We start from the raw sequence: 21,821 nt of genomic DNA, 5'->3' as shown, positions 1-21,821 counted from the left end.
TACAACATAAACACTCTTAACTCTTTCTTAGTCCTTAGAAATCCTACCAGAAAGTCTATACTTAAGAACTCTCATGGCTTCCTAGGAATTGAAAGGGGTTAATAAAGACCTACATTGGAACATGTTAATAAAGACCTACATTAGAAGATTCTCCCTTTTCTTTTTGGCATACCACACAACACTCCACATATTCTCTAATATCCCTATTTATTTTAGGCCAAAATTAGAACCTACTAACTAATTCTTGTGTTTTATTCACTCCAAAGTAACCACTAAGTGCCCCATTGTGCCTATCTTGAATCAAATTCTCCCTCATTGATCCCGTAGGAACACATAGTTGACTTTCCTTAAACAAAAAATCATTTTAAAAAGTGTACTTATAAAAATCACCATGGAAATTATTTTAATATTCCTTGCATACCTTGTAAATGTCTATGAAATCTTGATCATCAACATATAGGTCCTTGAATCTATCAATCCCAATGCTCTACAAATGAACCTCTTGCACTATTAGGAGTCTCATGCTTAGGGCATTAGCTACCTTATTTTTCACTCCTTTCTTCTACATTATATTAAAAGTGTCAGCTTTTAGATATTCTAATCAATTAATGTGCTTGTTGTTGAGTCTGTATTAGGAGTTGAGGAAACTAAGGGCTTGATTACTAGAATATAACAAAAACTCCTTTGCAAGAAATTAATGGCTCTACTTCCTTAAAGCTTGGACTAGATCCTACAACTCTAGTTCATAGAAAAATTACTTCTTTTCATGATTTATTTTCTCACTGCGAAAAGCCATTGACCTTCCTTCTTAGATTAAGACTACTCCATTGCCACATTGCTAGAAACATACTCCACTATGAAGAGTTTGTCAAAACTAGGCAGAAAAAGAATGGGTTGAGATTCTATCCAATTATTGAGTATCTCAAATCCATTATTTTCTTGAGGATTCCAAAAAAAATAGTTTTCAATCTATTGGGACTGAAAATTGCATGGTCAATTTTCAGTCACATATTGAATTTTTTTAAGAATCAATGCCCTAAAGTGCTTTTTATGCATATGTAGCTAGTTGTTAGTTTGAGACCTAGATGGTGTTTGAATGGCTTAACACCTTTCATTTGAAATATTCATATGATCCACAATGTTATTTTCCCATCTTGAATCATTTGCTAAAGTCCCATTTTGAGGTAGTTTCAAAACTCGCAATTCTACCTAAGTGTCTAATAGTGACAAGAGGCTATGTTTGCAATTGAATATCTCACCCCCCGTAATGCTTAATAATTCATCACTTTGGGAGTGTTTAGTGTCCATACCTAAGAGCCTATGTTTCATATTTTGAGTGTTTTGAATCCTCCAAAGTTGGTAATTTATTGTTGTCATGCCAATACTATTAGTTCTGAGTTTTGGGAAGCCCTGTTTAACAAGTCATAATTTTTACCCAGTTGACCAAAATGCTAAAATTCCTTTTGTGTTTCATTTTAGAGGTTATATAAATGTTAAGTTTCCATTTTGAGCTCATGATGAATTTGTTTGATCAGTTTTCAAATGTGATTCCAAATGCAATTTCTAACTTTTTAGTAGTGTCAAGAAGTGTAGATTGGTCAATACCCCTGTTCATAACATCATAACTTGAAATCTATGATAGATGAGATTTAATGGACTATACCATTATGTTGTACTCTGAAAATACTCTAATTATTCTAATTTTCAAATCTTGATGAATCTGTTTCCACACTTTTCTAAGTCCATTCTGTTTGCGAAAAATGCTTTTCTACCATTGTTTTAATCTGCAAAATCCGAGTAGCCCACTTTAACTGCTCGCCGTTTTCACCCAGTTATTCTACATGATCCCAAATAATAGATTTATGTTGTCCTCATGAAATTGAACCAATTCCCTAGTCTTATTCCCATGCATCTCATATTTTTCCTAGGGTAGATGAGTTGGTTGATAAGGAGAAGGAGAAACAGGGAAAGTTGCTTTTGAAGCACTCTATAGTAGATTATAGTGTTGATAAGAAATTGAAAAAATAGAGGGTGGTGTATTTTGAGTGAGAGAGCACTCACATAATGGAAGAAGCTACCCACAATTAAAGGAAGGAAGAAGAGCATAAATAGAAACACCCATGTCAGGAGGGAGCTATAGCTTGCAAACTAAGAAGCACCCAATGCATTCAAAGGGAGAAGCCACACATGAAGAAGAGCAAATTATGGCAAAAAAGAAGGGGTTTGAGTGAAGAGATGAGCAAGGGAAACCATATAAAATATTTTTCCCACATTGATTATGTGTGGAGCTTTTGAGTGTTTAAATTAAAAACCACAACATAAAGATGTTGTCTTGAGTCATGGCCTTTTGAAAGGTAGTGAAGTGTGCAGAGGGACTCGATGTAGATGGTTGACTGGTGAAAAAAAAGGACAAATTTTAACCAAAAATACAATTGAAGCTAATGATGTCATCACATTCAAACTCATAGGGAAACTTGAAAATTTGGCAAGGCACTATGTTGCTACCAAAAAATGGTGAGATTTTTTGGTAGTGACATAGCAACTTGCCAGAAAATGTCAAAATCTAGCAAGATAGTCATAGGTCTTGTGTGGAGATGATGTGGTGGCATAAGAAAATAATTGATGCACAAGTGGTAGAGGACACTCAACAAAAAGATGATGGCATGGCAATGTCCAGACCAATCATTAGATGCCATGTGGCACAAATTTCAAGGAAGCATTGATGTGGCCAACATATATCTCTAATTCACTAGATCATGCCATGGGGTAGATCTAATAGTTGCACACTAGTTAACATGGCAATATAGTGACCATGATGTGGCATGATGAGGTGGTGTGCTGATGTGGTAGCGAGAAGGATGAATCAAGTGATGCCATGTGGTGCCCAAGTGGAGGAGTCAAATCATTGTGCGAAAATGGAGCGAATCAGACACTAACACATGTCATGAGGTGGTCAAACTAGGTTTGACCTAGATGAAAATTAAAGGGAGTTTTCAAAAGAAAAATGGTTTATTATTAATGTTTTTCCCTTAATGTATAGTCATTAGATTTTTAAATAAAGTGTGAAACTTTTGTATAGTTCAAACCTTTCAAAGGGTCAATTTTTTTTAGAATGTCATGCAAAGCTATGGTTGGAAACCTAAATTTAAAATGAGCATAATAAGGGAATTTTTTTCTCAAAATAGGCACTCTGATATACTGTTGGAACTGGAACGATTTGAGTTTTCTAAATTTGAGGTTCGTTTTTGCACAGGTACTCACCGGTTGGAGTTATAAGCAAATTTGCAAATTCTAGGGCTTTCTCAGTATAATGGGTAATTTTCACCATGGAGCATCCAAATTGGTTAGAAGGAATATATGAAGACTTATTGGGGTTTGAATGTGGAAAAAATCAACTTTAAGTAGTTTTCTTGCATTCTAGAGGCTATTTAACTAATTTTCACTTTTACCTTGAGTACATTTTGGCATCAAAATCATTTATGATTATCATCAAGTATCTTAGATATTTCTTGCTTGTAGAAGCCAAATCATGAGGATTCTATTCACCCATTGCAGAGAGATATTAGAAAGAGTCTTTTCATTGCTAAGATAGGGAATTTCAAGTGGACACATGTCAGGTGTAGAGAAAATCCAGGAATTCCTTCCTCTATATCACTCTCATTCTTTCTCATTATAGAGGTTCAAATTTTTGGGAAGAAAAAGTTGCATTGTTGTGATACCATTAGGGGTTCCAATATTTCACTGTGTGAACATTGGTTAAATTTTTTGACATGTTTTTTTGACTATGACACCATTCTTTCAGCAAAATTCTCTTGTATGAATAGTACTAGTGTAGATTATAGAATGAGTTCAGATCTATTAGGTGTTTTATGTTTTGATTTCATGCATATGAATGTATTATTTCAAGGAAATTAATACAAAGAACAATAGATGATTGAGTTTCATTTTAAATCTCGTCTCCTTTCTTAGTGAGCTGTAATGTTTTATGATCTTTGAACAAAGAGCCTATGTCATATTTGTAGTCCCTTAATGCTATATGTTGTTTTGTTTTTGCTTATAATTCAAGGAGTTATGTAAATGCTTTAGGGAAATCAACAAGGTTGCAAGTTTATTGAGGAGGATATTAGGTAAGAATGAGATTTAGATTAAGCATAGATGTCTATTTACAAGGTGAATGTATAGATCAAATATCTAAATAGATGAATATGTCTTAAGTATCCATATGTATGTGATTGATTCATGGAAATTTCCAATAGATAAGGCACTACTTAGCTATAGGATCATTTGTTCTTGCTGCTGCATATTATGGGTTTTGTTGAAATTCAACATTATTAATCAAATGCTTTTCCTCCTTTCATGTTGAAGAGCTGAAAAGTCTAACCCTCACTCAGCTTGTGAATATCATAGAATTGCATTTAGCTACTATAGATTGATGTTATTACATGAGTTATTAAGAGATATAAGGGTTGTTATCTACTTTGGTAGATTCAAGAATATGTTTTTGCACTAGTACCATATCGATTGAATCTGAGGTCCACCCACCTAGGTTTTGTAGAGCTTGAACCAAAAGAATGGTCTAGCCTTATAGTTGGCCAAGTGTCTGAAAGGACATGGTGAAAATGGAAATTAGCTACCCCTAGATGTGTCTTGTTCTCATCGGGGTAATTTGAAACCCTTAACATTTCTAAACACTAAAAAAATGGTGACTTTTCTGGGAAGCCTATGAAGAAATTCATTGCTGGAAGTACTGGAATCTCTTGTAAAAATAACATTGTCATGAAGTTTTTTGATTTCTTTCCTAAAGATTCATGTTCCCAAATCAAGTTTTATCCATTTGTAGTAGTGACTTTGAGGTTGAATGTAAATTGTATTGTTAAAATGTGTTTATCTTTAGTCAACTCAGGTTGTTGTTGTTTTCAAAGTCCTACTATGATTTTGGAGTCAGGAAAGTTATGTTTTAGCTTTGTTTGGAAGTTTCAAATTCAAGATAAACCTAAAGAGTGGTCTTCTATCTATTGTTGTTTCAAATCAGTTTGTGGTATCTTCAAGACTAATGCAATTCATGTCTTACTTAATGTGAGTGGTGACTCAAAGTTAATCTCTGTACCAATGTAGTTCTATACATGAATTGTGATTAGTTGCTATAGGATAAGAGTAGATTCAAAGGGGTTGAAACTTTCAAAAGCTTGGTAAGATTTGTGATGTGCTGGTTCAAAAGGTTCAGTAAAGAATTGATGAGATTCTGGGTCTACTATTTTATATAGTGGACATAGAACTTACAACCATCTAGATCTTGAGGTATTTTATTTTCATGTATTATCATTTCATGAAAATTGGTTGTTAAGAGGTAGTGTTGTCCATCAAGTAAGTTTCAGCACTAAGAGGAGGAGAATGATTTGAAAAGTTTCATACACTTCATTAGATTGAGTTTTAGCTATTGTTTTTAAGTTTGTGAAGTGTATTTGAAGAGATTTATTTGGTATATGGATATAGATCTATTGCAAGTTATGAATCTAAGATTTATTATGGGTGAATGAGTTTCAAATATTTGAAGAATGCCAAGTTTCTTTTCATCTAGTATGTAGCTTATTAGTAAAATTGCTAGATCTTTTTCTACCAAGAGATATATGCCATTATGCTTTGATGGTATTCATGGTTTCCCAAATGTCATTCCTAATGATGTTAGAAATAAATTGCCTAAGTTTAGTAAGAACCATCTTGTTTCGATTAGTCATCATGTTGAATTGTTTAGTGATTTTATTTTTGACTATGAGATTTCTCATGAGGACATCCATATAAAGTTATTTGTTTAGACTTTGGAAGGTGATGCTAGAGACTAGTTTTATTTTCTACCAGCATGTTCTATTTCATCTTGGGGTGAGTTGAATTCTACCTTCATGGAGCAATTTGGAGAAAGGGTAAGGATATCTGATTCCTATAATAAATTTTGAAGGATTCACATTGAGTGTCATGAACTTGTCCCTCAATTTAACATCAAATTTGCAAGAGTTTTGAATGATATCCCTAAGAGTTATAGACCTGAGAATCAAATATGTTTAGTTATTTACTTTGATGTATTTGATAAAAAACTAAATTATCTACTAAGGGATAAAGAACCACAAACATTATATCAGGCTTTTATGACCACTACAGATATTGAATATAATATGAAGTATGAATTGATTAGAGGTCATTTTTCTAAGAATAATTTCTAGTATAATTCTTATGAAAGAAAAGTGGAACATAGTGTTGATGCTTCAATTTCAAAATAGAATATCAACACCCCTACTATAATGAATAACCAGATTGAAATTTTAGATTAGAGTGTGTGTATAAGTAAGAATAGTTTAGTTACAAATGAAGACACACATGTTCTTGATGTTACAATAGTAAGGTATATTTTAGACTTTGATAGGGTTGAGCATTGTGTTGATTTTACATATCAAGGTTTAGTTATAGCAGTAAGTTCTTCTCATTATAATTATATGTATGATGATGTAACTAATGCTTCAAAATTTGAGGTTGCTACACCTAGGTCTCAGTCTTGTACACGTGAGGAGGCTGAGAGTTATCTCTCTGATCATGAGTTTGATGTTGTTGATCTGACATGCCATGGAGAGATGACACAAAATGAAGAGTGTGAACCATGTTTATCTTAGTCATAGTTAGAAGAACAGAGTGTACATGTTTGTAATGTTTAATTAGTACATGGTAAGGTGGATTCACTTGATTAGTCAGATATGTAAGAAATGATTTATCTTATTCATAGATTACATCATGTTGAGAAGGTTATAAAAAATGAAGTTGAAAGACATTCATCTCAATATGAGAATGAACAACCTGAAAGTCATGTTTCAAGTGATGAAAATAAAGTTGTTTATCTGATATATAATAAAGAGGAATCATATAAGGGAGATGATGAGAGTGGTTACTTGTTACCATTTTTTACGCCCCGACCAAGATTCAAATTTCAAACATCTACCCACCAATGGCTACTTCCTAGCTTTATATTATTTTAATGCCTAAGAAACATCGAAAAAATTAAAAAATCAAACTTGTGTTATGTTTCACCAGCCTGCAAGTTCCTCGTCGTTGGATCTTCTCAGGATCAATGACCCTCATTATGTCGCCAAGAAAAGCTGCTCAGGAGATATGCATCATGACTTAGTGAATGTTTTCCACATGGATCGGCGGGCCTATTTTTCCAGAGGTGGTTATTTTTTCTCCAGCACCAAGTTTGGAAAAATTCACTGGCGCTCACTACATCACTATAAAAAAAACTCAAGCTTTTTTTCATTAGAAACATAGCGAGTCATCGTGAAATATGCTTGGTAGGATCTCATGCAACATGGAAGGGTAACAATGCTCAGGAGAGATTCAGATCATCAGATCAACATAGATCTATGGTCCTCATTAACTTGCCATGTGAAGATGTGCACTATTTAGGTATATTGAGATAATGACCTGGCGACACATGGATTGTGGGCCCTATTTTTTGAGCTGCAAGCATAGGGCACACTAACAAATTGGATGTATCTTTAGGACCATCAAATAATGGTAGATCAACAATACTCATTATGTCACTATGGAAAGATGCTCAAAAGATAAGTATGGTGAGGTAGCGAGTGAGGGACCCACCATTGTTCTCATTAAGTTGTATCAAATGTCATCCATAGGATCAAAGGAAAATCTATGACCATTGTTAACTCACCATGGAAAGGAGCTCGAAGGTTATGTATAGCGAGTTGGTGATTCAGCAACATGTGTCTTTGTGGGGCCAAGAAGATATCACAATTGGGTTGATAATTAAGGGCTGGCGGTTATGTTATAAGCCATCGTGATTCAATTTTAATAGGTTGGCATGGTTAGTAAATAAAGATGTAGTCAACCATGTGAAGACTCTGCTAGGTGGCAAAATGAAAAAAGGTTGTTGGTCCATGTGGTTCATCCTGGTGCTAGGGATAGGTTGACCTACTGATCATGCTGATTCATGAGCCAAGAATAGGGGAGATCAAGTTTTGCCACGCTATCTGATCTTCATGATCAATTCCAACCACCCATAAGTAAATGTTGAACCAAGAAGAACACTACATTTCCTCTAGTGATCCATCTACTTGGTCAGAGTATCTTAAATTGTGTCACTTTTTTTTTCTGAAGGCCCTATTTTAGTTAAAGATCAAATTTCATGGTACCTAGAGATATACTTAGATCAGATTTCCTTAGATCCCCATGATTGTTCCCTGCAAGACATGATGGCGGTGGTTTTACAATAGTTTTGGAGGGAAAATCTCAGTTATGCCTACACTATAAAGGCAAATTTTGTAGATTTTTTTACGGTCGATCATTCTTTCTTATTCTTTGTTGTTGCTCTACAACTCCGATGTAAAATTCCCCTTGCCTCTAAACCATATGATTCTCTACCTTATCTCCTTCAGCCATCGGTATCAAAGTGCAGAACTCTCTGCCTCTCATTAATGCTTTGTGGAAATCTGTAATCTGCATGACTGTATGTCTTTCAGGCTATGAATGATATATAAGTGAATCTTCTTTCCTTATGCCATTCATTTAGCTCTTCTGATTTGCATGTGATTATTTGATTAAAGCAAGTCTAAATGTGTAATATCCTTAGTTTCATTTTGGTTCAATAGTGCATATATGGGAAGAGATTGGTTTGAACACTCTATTTTGGTGCATCACCTCTTTAGATTAGATTAGGTAGATTTTCTTTCATGTTCTCCTTCTCCCTTTTCCTCTCCAAGAGTAGTTAGGTGCATCCTGATAGTAAGAGGAAGTCATCCTTCTCTAGAGACTCAACCTCACAGTTCAATTCATACAACTCGGAGGTTGTTTCCATGTTTCACTAAGTTGTCTTCATGTATAGGCTCTGGACAAGGGTGCAAACCTAAGTGACAACAATTTTTGGCATGCCTGGTGGGACAACAAAGCTTTAAACTTCAAGCCTACTAGTGTCAAAAGGGAGGATTTAAAGACCAATACTGAGGAGATAGTACTGGCTTTAGTGTTCAAGCCTTCAAGAGGCTCATTCTTCAAAGTACTTGGTGACTCTGAGCTTCAATATATATCTGGTTGTAGACTAAAGTTACAGTGATTTATGCCCAGAGCTAAAACAAGGGCATCTTCTAGAGGTAAGTTTCATTATCAAGAACTCTCACTTTCAAGCCCTAGAAGAAAGAAGACTAGAATATCTTTATCACCAATTAGGAGTGTAGTAGTAACAAATACCACTACAAGATCTATCTCTACTCCTACTATTAGATCTCAGCCTAGACTACCATCAATACATATCAATAGATCACTTGTCTATATGGAATTTCCTAGAGCTCATACTTTTGCCACATTTAATGGTGGGAGCCCTCCCCTATTAGCCCAAAGACATGATATACCAATAGTTGCTCTCAAAAGTATACCTAAGTTTACTGGTGAAATTCTATCTCACCCTTAGAACATATTCAAGAGGTTGCAAATGTCTATAATATTCATGGTGTTACAAAGGATGATGTCATAGTTAGGCTCTTAGCCTCATCCTTGAAAGGAAAAGCACTACAACGGTATAGATGTTTAGCTTGTGGTTCTATAATAGATTGGGATGGATTAGGAGCAGGATTGTGCAAACATTTTGAGGATAAAAGTGACTACTTATCACTTTTAGAGTAGTTGAATGCTATAAAAAGAGCCCCCCATGAATGTATGACCGATTTTAACTATAGATTTCAAAAGACATGGGATAGAATACCTGCTTCAGTGAAGCCTACCCCTAGTAATGCCTTCTTGCATTACCTTAGAGCTTTTAACAGTGATATTTCCACCATAATCCAAACTATGGGAGGAGATACCTTACCTAATGCTTATGAAATAGCAATAAAATTAGAGAAAATCCTAATACAAGGAGGTAAGTTATCTCCAAGGCCTCCTATGCCCTTCTTTCTTGATGTTCCAAATCATCAACTAGTAGTGGCTCTCCTTCCCACAACTTCTACATCTCAATCCCTTGCCCTAGTCCCTCAAGCTTCCACATCCTCAAATGGGATAGATGAAATCAAAGAGATGATGCAATCTCTAATGTAGAACATGGATAAAAAAGAAAAGAACCTAGAAAAAAAATTGCAAGATCAAGGAAAGAGGCTGGAGGATAATTTCTCTATGATGCAGAAAGTGAGCAACAAGGTGGTGACTTTAGAAAGATAGAAAGCTCAAGGAAGTAAACCTCATTAATTGCAATATCATACTCCAAGCGGTGGTGGGCCTCCAAATCCTAATCATAGGAACAATTCTTTTGATCAAAGTAGGCAAGGCAATCATGCTTCAACCTCAAATGTAAACCAAAGTAGGGTCATAGTCCCTCAAAACAATATGGCTCAAGATCAAGATTTGTATCCATCTTGCAATTACTCCTATTCCTATTGCATGTGTTAGAAGGCTAAATCTTTTATGGTCTTGACTGTCCAAGAACCTACAACAAAATAATCATCCAAAGAGGACCAATTTAAAAATTCCTCAGATATTCAGAGACAAGGTGATTGGTCTTTTATGAATCATCAGATGAAGGAGCATTGTAATGTAAACCAGGATTGCATTGCTCATAAAAATAGAAGCAAAAGAAGAGCTATGGAAGATGATATTCCTCCTCCCAATCAGGCTTCAACTTCAAGTACAATACCTTATGAGAAAGAAGAAAATAATCAATCAAGTACCTTTCAGTAGCAAAGGCAAAATCATGGCAAAAAAGATACAAGTGATCCTCAGGTTATTCCATCTCAACCTCATACAAATGTAGCTCCCAAAGTTTCTACTAAAGTACCTACTATGCCATTCAATGTGGTAGAGATAATAAAGAAGACAAATGTGAATATCTCTATGTGGGATGTTGTTGCTACTATACCCATGCAAAAGAGGTTGCTACAACAAGAATTTGAAAGAATTGAACCAAAAGATCAAACGCCTAGTATGGAAGGTGCCAAAAGTATAGTACAACCATCAAAGGGGGTAGAAATAAGAAAAAAGGTTAGACCCCCTCCATTCTATGTTTCTTTAATTATAGGGGCAAACTAGTCTATCATTGCATATTGATTTAGGGGCCAGTAGTTCAGTGATGCCTAGGTGTGTTGTTGATGTTTTAGGATTAAAATATGAGCCCATTGTTAGGGATGTATTAGAGCTGAATGGTAGTACTGTCAAGACTATAGGGATCCTTAGGAATGTGGAGATGGACTTACATGCATGCCTTGGTTGTACTGTAACACAAGATATCTCTATTGCTGAGGTCAAGCCATATTTTGCCATCTGTTTGTCAATAGACTTTACTGCCCAAATAGGTGGTTTCATATCTTTTGATTGGTCATACATGTCTTTTAAGATGAGATATGGAGCCAATGCTTCAATTAGAGAAAAGCCTCAAACCCTCCATCATACTAAATCTTACACTCCCAACCCCATAAACATGAATTTCCCTATCCTAGAGATAGATGAGGGTGACATAGTGAATGAACCCACTACTTCCCTAGCAGAGATACCTGATTTTTTCTTGGATGAGTGGGCTAATGCTTATCAATTTGACCCTATGTCAGAAACCCTTGAGACAGGCCTCAACACATATTGTATAGTGGAAAAGGATGCTCTAGTTCCCAATCTTGTGGAAACTAAAGAAGATGTGAGTGGGATATGGAGTATGTAATTTGATGGCTCAAGGAATAAGAATGGATCAAGGGCTGGTGTGATGTTGATTTCTCCTGCACAAGTAAGGTACTACTTCTCATTTAGGCTCCAATTTAGTTTCACTAATAATGTGGCCAAGTATGAATCCTTGATTCAAGTCTCCTACTTGCTCAAAATAGAGGAATTCAAGCCTTAAGGGTTTGTGGAGATAGTGATTTGGTGGTTAATCAAGTGAGAAATCAAAATATCACCAAGCATGGTTTGCTCAAGTTTTATAAAAATAGGGTATGTGATTTTCTTGAAGGTTTTAATGCATTTAATATTCAAAGCATCCCTAGAAAATAAAATAGACATGTTGATAGACTTGCAACAATAGGTGCATCTAATGATGTCCCAGGGAATCTTGAGGAGGAGAAGAAGAAACAAATCAAAGTGGTAGTAAGGCCTGCAATCCCTGATAATAACACCCATTGGCAAGTGTTCAAGTGTGATGATCAAATTGTGAGTTTCTTGTAGAATGAGGTAGAATTTTAGGCAGAAATCAATCAAGACTACAAAATTAGTATGGTGATCAGATCATCCATCTCATTTCTAATAAATTTCCTAAGGGCCTCATTACCATAGAAAGTGTTTTCAATCCTGATTACCAAACAAGAAACAAAGGCATGAACCTAGTTGCTGATGAAGATGATCATATTCCAGTCATGGTTGCTAACGGAAAATCCTTAAACATGGGTAAGGTATGCTCTAAATTTGAACAAGAAAATTTTGTCCATCTATGTCAAGAATTTAATAATGTATTTTCTTGGACATATGATGATTTAAAGGGTTTTGACCCAAAGTTATTTTAGCATACCATAGATCTGGTTGATAATGTAAAACTAGTAAGACAAAAGTAGAGGACAGTGAATCCTAAAATTGAATCCTTAATGAGAAAGGAGCTATCCAAATTGATTGAGGCCCACATAATTTTCCCTATTAAGCACTCATCATGGGTAGCAAACCTTGTCCCTATTAGGAAGAAGAATGAAGAAATTAGATTGTGTGTGGACTATATGGACCTTAACCAAGCTTCCCTCAAAGATCACCATCCTCTCCCTTCTATGGAGCATATTTTCTCCAAGGTCGGTGGTTCAAAGAGGTTTTCATTTCTTGATGGATTCTCTAGTTACAATCAAGTGTTGGTTAAAGAGTCTGATATGTACAAGACTACATTTACCACTAAATGGGGTACCTATGCTTATTGTAAGATGCCATTTGGGCTAACTAATGTAGGTGCTACATTTCAGAAAGCAATGGAGATGGCCTTCAAAAGACTGATTGAAAAGTTTTTCTTAGTTTACCTTGATGATATCACTATATATTCAAAGAATGTAGAAGATCATTTTGATCATCTAAGACAGGTATTCTTGAGATGCAGAGAGTTTGGGGTTTCCCTTAACCCAAGAAAGTGTGTCTTTTCTACTAACTAGGGAAAATTATTAGGACACATTGTATCTACGGATGGCTTAACCATTGATCTAGAGAGAACAAAAGCAATACTTACCCTCCCTCTTCCTAAACACAAGAAAGGGCTGCAAAGTTTCTTGGGTAGGATAAACTTTGTGAGAAGATTTATCCCTAATCTTGCTACCATGGTGAAACCTCTTACAGCTATGCTCAAGAAAGGTATGATATTTGCATGGAACAAGGAAGGGAAGGAAATTTTTGAAGAGATCAAGGAAGCTATAGCTTCAGCCCCTACTCTCATGAATCCAAATTTTGAGAAGGATTTCATTCTTTATACCTTAGGTGGTGAGTCAAGCATTTCTGTTGTCTTGACTAAAAGAAATGATAAAGGTGATGAGTAGCCCATAGCTTTCTTTAGTGAGGGGCTTAAAGAGTATGAAGATAAGTACAATTATGTTGAGAAACAAGCCCTTTGCAGTCATTAGAGCTTTGTAGAAATTTAGACACCTCTTGTCCCATAACAAGATTCATTTGCTAGTACCCCATGCCAGTGTGAAGGATTTCCTTCTGAACAAAGATATTAATGAGAAAAGAGCTGGCTAGATTACTAAGGTAATGGAATATGATGTTGATATTCAGATTACCAAGCTGGTAATAAGGAGGGGGTTGTGTAAACAGATGCCATCATCTCAAGAACTTGATGAGGAGGCTACTTTGATACTGATAGAGCAACAAGAGGTGAGAAATGGTGACCCAAGGAGTTTGATGGATGACATGAAGAGTTTCTTGCTAGGCAATGGATACCCTTAGGGATTAGATAGAACTAAAAGGAGATAGTTTAGATTATAGTCAATTCTTTATGCCATATTTGATGGTATCCTTTTTAGAAAAGATTTTAATAGAGCCCTATTAAGATGCCTTGATATAGACTAGGCTAAAAGAATGATCAAAGAACTTCATGATGGTCCTAATGGTGGTCATTTCTCAGCAAGGACAACTGCAATGAAGATTATGAGGGCTGGTTACTTTTTGCCATCCTTGTTCCATGATTATCATAGATATGTGACGAAATGTGAAAAATGTGCCTTCTTCTCTAGCAAACAAAGACTTGCAGCTCTTCCCCTTCATCCTATCTAGGTGGATCAACCTTTTGTTCAGTGGGGATTGGATTTCATAGGCCCTATCAACCATCCTTCTAGTATTGGCCACAAGTGGATTTTAGCTGCTACAGATTACTTCACCAGATGGACAAAGGCATTTGCATTGAAGGATGCCACTGAATCTTTAGTTTTTGAGTTCCTTGATGGAATTGTGACCAAGTTTGGTGCCCCTTCAACCATCATTTCAGATAATGCAAAATCTTTTGTTGGAGCTCAAATTTGTGCATGGACAGTGGACCATAATGTATATTTGAGCACATCCTCAAATTACTATCCTCAAGGTAATGGCTTGGCTAAATCATCTAACAAGAACCTGACCAGAATTATTAAAAGGACAATAGAGGATAACTAGAGGTGCTGGCACAAAAAATTAAGGACAGCTCTGTGGGCTGATAGGATAACTCCTAAAAGATTAGTAGGGAATTCACCATTTGTGTTGGTATATGGTAGAGAGGCAAGGCTTCCAATTTCATTAGAGTTCCCAGCCCTAGAGTTAGCTCATCAGTTGGAATTGATTGAAGATGATGCCATGATAGTAAGAATGGTAGAACTGATGGAGCTAGAAGAGAAAAGAAATCAGGCCATATAAACGCTAGAGACTCACTAGCAGTAGGTCAAAAAGAGTTTTGATAAAAAGGCTAGGGTCAGGATCTTTAGGGAGGAAGATTTGGTCCTAAAATAGGATGTAGATAGGGAAAACTAGGAAGACACTCAAAATTTGACACACTTTGGAGTGATCCCTACCTGATTGAAAGTTGTAAATAGGCCAATGCCTTCTAGTTATGCAAGCCTGGCAGTGAAATTCTGCCCATCCCAGTCAATGGGATTTATCTTAAGCCATGTTTCTAACAAGGTTTGAGATTCCATGTATATAGTTAGTTTTTTTTTGTTTTCTAGTTGTTCCCTATTTTTTCCAAGAAGTGCACAGGTACAGTTGTCTCTGTAAGATAGCAAGTTTTGAAATTTTGAAGGTTGCAAATGAAGGTTTTGGTCTCTAGTTCCAGTTACAGAGACAAGGGTTTTAGGTTTTTTCTCTCAAACAAAGGGTTAGGGTTTCATAGTGCTTAGAATCTATGCATCTTGCGACTCTATAGCCCAATGGATGCTTCGGGCTACTGGTCTTATGCATAGCTGGCTTGCATCCCCTGTGAGTCGCTAGAAATGTTACCATTTATATGCCCCTGCCAAGATTCAAATTTCAAATGTGCACCTGCCAATGGCTAGTTCCTAGCTTTATATTATTTTAATGCCTAAGAAACATTGAAAAAATTAAAAAATCAAACTTGTGTTGTGTTTCGTCGGCTTGCAAGTTCCTTGTCGTTGGATCTTCTCGGGATCAATGAACCTCATTATGTCACTAAGAAAAGCCACTCAGGAGATATGCATCGTGACTTAGTGAATGTTTATCATGTGGATCAACGGGCCCAATTTGGTGGAGGTGGTTATTTGTTCTCGGGTGTCGAGTTTGGAAAAAGTCATCGGCACTCGCTACCTTGCTATCAAAAAACTCAAGCTTTCCACTGTTAGTGACATAGCAAGTCACTGTGAAATATGCTTGGTGTGACCTCATGCAACATAGAAGGGTAAAAATGCTTAGGAGAGATTTAGACCATTAGATCAACATAGATCTATGGTTCTTGTTAACTTGCCATGTGAAGATGTGCACTGTTTACGTATAGCAAGTTAATGACCTGGCGACACATGGATTGTGGGCCTTATTTTTTGAGCTGCAAGTGTAGGGAACACTGACAGATTGGATGCATCTTCAAGACTGTTGGATGATGGTAGATCAATGGTACTCATTATGTCGTTATGGAAAGATGCTCAGAAGATATGCATGGTGAGGTAGAAAGTCAGGGACCCACCATTCTTCTCATTAAGTTGTATCGAATGTCATCCACAGGATCAAAGGCAGATCTACAGTCATCATTAACTTGCCATGGAAAGGAGCTCAAAGGTTATGTATAGTAGGTTGGCAATTCAGTGACACGTGTCTTCGTGGGCTCAGGAAGATAGTGTAGTTGGGTTGACAGTTAAGGGTTGGTAGTTGTGTTATAAGCCATCGTGGTTGAGTTTTAATAGGTTGGCATGGTTAGTAAAGAAAGATGTGGTCAACTGTGTGAAGACTCTACTAGGTGGAAAAACAAAAAAAGGTTGTTGGTCCACATGGTTCATCCTAGTGCTAGGGATAGGGTGAACTATTGATCATGCTAATTCATGAACCAAGAATAGGGGAGATCAAGTTTTTCCATGCAATTCGATCTTCATGATCAATTCCAATCACCCAGAAGTAAATGATGAACTAGGAAGAATAGTCCACCACCTCCACTGATCCATCTACCTAGTCAAAGTAACTTAAATGGTGCCACTTTTGTCTTCTCAAGGCCCTATTTTAGTTAAAGATCAGATTTCATGGTACCTAGAGATACACTTAGATCATATTTCCTTAGATCCCCATGATTGTTCCCTGTAGGACTTGATGGCAGTGGTTGTAGGATAGTTTTGGAGGGAAAATCTTAGTTATGCCTGCACCATAAAGGCAAATTTTGTAGATTTTGTTATAGTTGTTCATTCTTTGTTATTCTCTACTATTGCTTTGCAACTCCAGTCTAAAATTTCCCTTGCCTCTAAACTGTATGATTCTCTACCTTATCTCCTTCAGCCATCGATATGAAAGTGTAGAACTCTCTGCCTCTCATTGATGCTTTGTGGAAATTTGTAATCTGCATGACTTTATCTCTTTAGCCTATGAATGATATATAAGTGAATCTTCTTTCCTTATGCCATTCATTTAGCTCTTCTGATATGCATGTGATTATTTGATTAAAGCAAGTCTAAATGTGTAATATCCTTAGTGTCATTTTGGTTCAATAGTGCATATATGGGTAGAGATTGGTCTGAACACTCTATTTTGGTGCATCACCTCTTTAGATTAGATTAGGTAGATTTTCTTTCATTCTCTCCTTCTCCCTTTTCCTCTCCAAGAGTAGTTAGGTGCATCCTAATAGTAAAAGGAATTCAGCCTTCTTCAAAGACCCAACCTCATAGTTCAAGTCCCATAGCTTGCAAGTTGTTTCCATGTTTCACTAGGTTGTCCTCACACATAGGCTCTAGTCAAGGGTGCAAACCTAAGTGACAACATTACTCAAATAAAAGTGAGGAAAATGATACTACATGCTCATCTTCATACGAGTCTAATGCTGATTGGGAAGAAGAAAGCAATGATGGAAGTGAACATTCATACAGAGGTGAAGGTATGAATTTTTTTTCTAAATCTGAAAGAGAAAATGTATCTTAGTTTTTACATTATACAAATCAGCTATCCAATGAAGAGTTTGAGAGTGATTTGTCCTCAATGTATGAAGATAAAGAAATGTTAAGTCCAATTGATGTTAATGAATTTGAATATGAAGATTTTAGTGAAGGGTTGTCAAGTGTTCCTACATTCGATAGTGAATTTGTAGCATGTAGTGAGGGGTATAGGAATGAATCATAGTTTATCTAAAATGGTTACCCTAAACAAGATAATGAAGAGAATGTAATTATGGACACTATATGTTTGGTAGAAGAAATAGAAAGTGATTATTCATATAGTTTTGACTTTTCTTCATACGCTAAAAGTTTCCAAGAGGACGAAATGGGTAGTAAATTTAAAGTGTATACTAATGCCTTATATGATGAAGGTTGTGATGATGAATAACCTATCTTCTGTCCAAATTCTCAAAGAGGATCCCTATATAGAGTTATCAATCCATTGTTTGAAGATGACATGGAAGATTCATATTTAGTTAGGCTAGATGCAAATGGTAATACACTGTCATACTATTGTAACAAATTAAAATATTCTTCTTCCATTTGTGTTATTGAATTTTCTAATGATGTTTCATTTTGTGAGCTTGAAGATGAGGTGTTTGATGAGGTTGTCTTTGAAAAGAAGCTGACACTTCATAGTAAGTTTTATGATGATTCATATGAGGTAAAAACTAATCAGCATTTAAGTTGTGTAGATACATCAGGATGTTATGGAGTGATTTTAGATTTTGACGATGATGTTATGTGTAAGTATAAATCTGATTGCTCATTTGAAATCTAGTCAACAACATTTGAGAAGACCCAATGTCAAGGTATGAGCGACACATATAAATCATTTGATGAGGTTGGATATAAGGCTTTTGTATTTTCATTTGATGATGTTCATGAATCAGTTTATAAGGATTAGTTTCAGTTTTATGTTTGTATTCATGAGCATGCTAATGCTCTTTTTCATAGTGAGCAAGAGGTTGAAGTTACACCAAGTTTTTACATGAACTATGAAAGTAATGGTGATGATTTTGTTTTGCCAACTGAAGAAATTCACGATGATAATTTAATTGGTGAGACTAATTTGAATAATATTTATAGTTTACCTCATGCAAGCTTAGATGAGAATTTTATTTATCATAGAGGTAAAAAGTTTTTGCGAAGTTTGGTGGCCCAGGGTTATCATTTGTACATAGTAGGAGCAGTTGTTCTTGCTTTCAATAAAGCTATTTGAAAGAAGTTTTTGCTATTAGGTGTGTGGTCTACTTCTTCTAGAGATTTGAATCCTTGCCATACCTACAAGAGACATGCATCCCTAGACAAAGCCACTATTGGGACTGAAAATTGCATTGTCAATTTTTAGTCACATTAAATTTTTTGAAGAATCAATGCACTAAAGTGCTTTTTATGCATATGTACCCAGTTGTCAATTTGAGGCCTAGATGGTGTTTGAATGGATTAACACCTTTCATTTGAAATATGCATGTGATCCACAATGTTAATTTTCCATCCCGAATCATTTGGTGAAGTCCCATATTGAGCTAGTGTCAAAACTCGTAATTCTACCTAAGTGTTAAATAGCGATAGGAGGCTATGTTTGCAACTAAATATCTTGCACCTAGTAATGCTTCATAACTCACTACTTTGGGAGTGCTTAGTTTCCATAATTAAGAGCTTATGTTTTAGATTTTGAGTTATTTTCAATTCATTTGACTAGGTTTTGAATCCCCCAAATTTTGTCATTGATTGTTGTCATGCTAATACTATTAGTTCTGAATTTTGAGAAGCCCTATTTGACAAGTCATAATTTTGACCCAGTTGACTAAAATGCTAAAATAGCTTTTGCATTGCATTTTAGAGTCTAGAGACATGTCATGTTTCGATTTTGAGCTCATGAAAAATCCATTTGATCAGTTTTCAAATGCAATTCCAAATGCAATTTCTAACTTTTTACTAGTTTCAAGAAGTACATATTGGTTAGTACCCCTATTCATGATGTCATAACTTGAAATCTGTGATAGGTGAGATTAAATGGATTATACCACTATGTTTTACTCTAAAAATTCTCTAATTATACCAATTTTCAAATCTTGACAAATCCATATACACACTTTTCTAGGTCCATTCCTTTTGCAAAAAAATGCTTTTCTACCATTGTTTCAATCTACAAAATCCAAGTAGCCCACTTTGACCACTCACCATTTTCACCCAGTTATTCATCATGAGCCTGAATTGTAGATTTATGTTGTCCTCATGATAGTGAACCAATGCCCCAATCTTCTTCCCAAGCATCTCATATTTTGCCCAGGGTAAATGAGTTGGTTCATAAGGAGAAGGAGAAATAGGAGAAGTTGCTTTTGAAGCATTCTATAGTAGTTGATAGTGTTGATAAGAAATTTCCAAAATAGAGGGAGGTATCTTTTGAGTGAGAAAGCACTCACATAATGGAAGAATCTATGCACAATTAAAGTAAAGAATAAGAGCATAAATAGAAACACCCATGTTAGGAGGAGTCCATAGCTTGCAAACTAAGAAGCACCCAGTGCATTCAAAGGGAGAAACCATGCATGAAGAAGACTAGCTTATGGCAAAAAATAAGGGGTTCAAGTGCAAAGAATGGTAGGGAAAACCATATAAAACATTTGTCCCACATTGATTACATGGGGAGCTTTTGAGTATTTAAATTGAAAACCACAACATAAAGATGTTGACTTGAGTCGTGGCCTTTTGAAAGGTAGTGAAGTGTGTAGAGGGACCCACTGTAGGTGGTTGACTGGTGTGAAAAATAGGACAAATTTTGACAAACAATGCAATTGAATTTGATGATGTCAGCACATTCAAACTTCCAGAGAAACTTGAAAATCTGGCAAGGCACTATGTTGACACTAAAAAATGGTGAGGTTTTTTGGTAGCGATATAGGGACCTGCTAGAAAACCTTAAAATCTAACAAGATAGTCATGGGTCTTGTGTGGCAATGATGTGGCGGTGTTAGCAAATAATTGATTAAGAAGTGGCAGCCTTAGAATAGAGTAGAGGAGGAAACTTAGCAACAAGATGATGACATGGAAATGACTAGACCAATCATAAGATGCCATGTGGCATGGATTTCAAGGAAGCAGTGATGTGGCTAGTAGATATCTCTGATTCACCAGATCCTGCCACATGGTAGATCTAGCAGATGTCACTATGTCGCTAAGGCAAAGTTGCCCACTAGTTAACATAGCGACATAGAAACCATGACATGGCATGGTGAGGTGGAGTGCTGATGTGGTGGTGAGAATGACAAATTAAGTGATGCCACATGGCACTGAGATGGAGGATTCAAATCACTATGCAAAAATGGAATGAATTAGACACTAACAAGTGTCATGAAGTGGTAAAACTAGGTTTGACCCAGATGAAAAGTAAAGGGAGGTTTCAAAAGCAAAAAGGTTTATTATTAATGTTTTCGCCTAAATGTACAGTCATCAAATTTTTAAATAAAGTTTAAAACTTTTGTATAGTTCAAACCTTTCAAAGGGTCAAATTTTGGTAAAATTCCATGCAAAGCCAAGGTTGGGAGCTTGAATTTCAAATGGGCATACCAGGGGCATTTTTTTCTCAAAATAGGTGCTCTAATACACTATTAGAACTAGAATGATCTGATTTTTCTAAATTTGAGGTTGGTTTTTGTACAAGTTGGAGTTATAAGAAAATTTGTAAATTCTAGGGCTTTCTTAGCAGAACAAGTAATTTTCACCATGGAGCATCCAAATTGGTTTGAAAGAAGATATGAAGACTTATTAGGGTCTGAATGTGGAAAAAGATGACTTTAAACAATTTTCTTGCATTCTAGATACTATTTAACTAATTTTCACTTTTAGCTTGAGTTTAGTTTGGCATCAAAATTATTTATGAATCTCATCAAGTATCTCAAATATTTATTTCTTGTAGAAGCCAAATGATGACGATTTGATTCACCCATTAAAAAGAGAGATTAGAGAGTCTTTTCATTGCTAGGAGAGGGAATTTCAAGTGGACACATGTTAGATGTAGACAAGATCTGGGAATTCCTTCCTCTATATCACTCTTATTCTTTCTAATTGTAGAGGTTCTAGTTTTTGGGAAGAAAAAGTTTCATTGCTGTGATACCATTAAGGGTTCTAGTTTTTCACTCTGAGACCATTGGTTCTAGTTTTTTATATGTTTCCTTGATTGTGACATCATTCTTTTACCATAATTCTCTTGTATGAATAGCA

This window comes from Cupressus sempervirens, chromosome 4 (genome assembly GCF_028749045.1).
Source record: "Cupressus sempervirens isolate cs-2001-9-10 chromosome 4, ASM2874904v1, whole genome shotgun sequence".
NCBI classification, from domain to species: domain Eukaryota; kingdom Viridiplantae; phylum Streptophyta; class Pinopsida; order Cupressales; family Cupressaceae; genus Cupressus; species Cupressus sempervirens.
Note: the sequence above shows the minus strand (reverse complement) of the source record.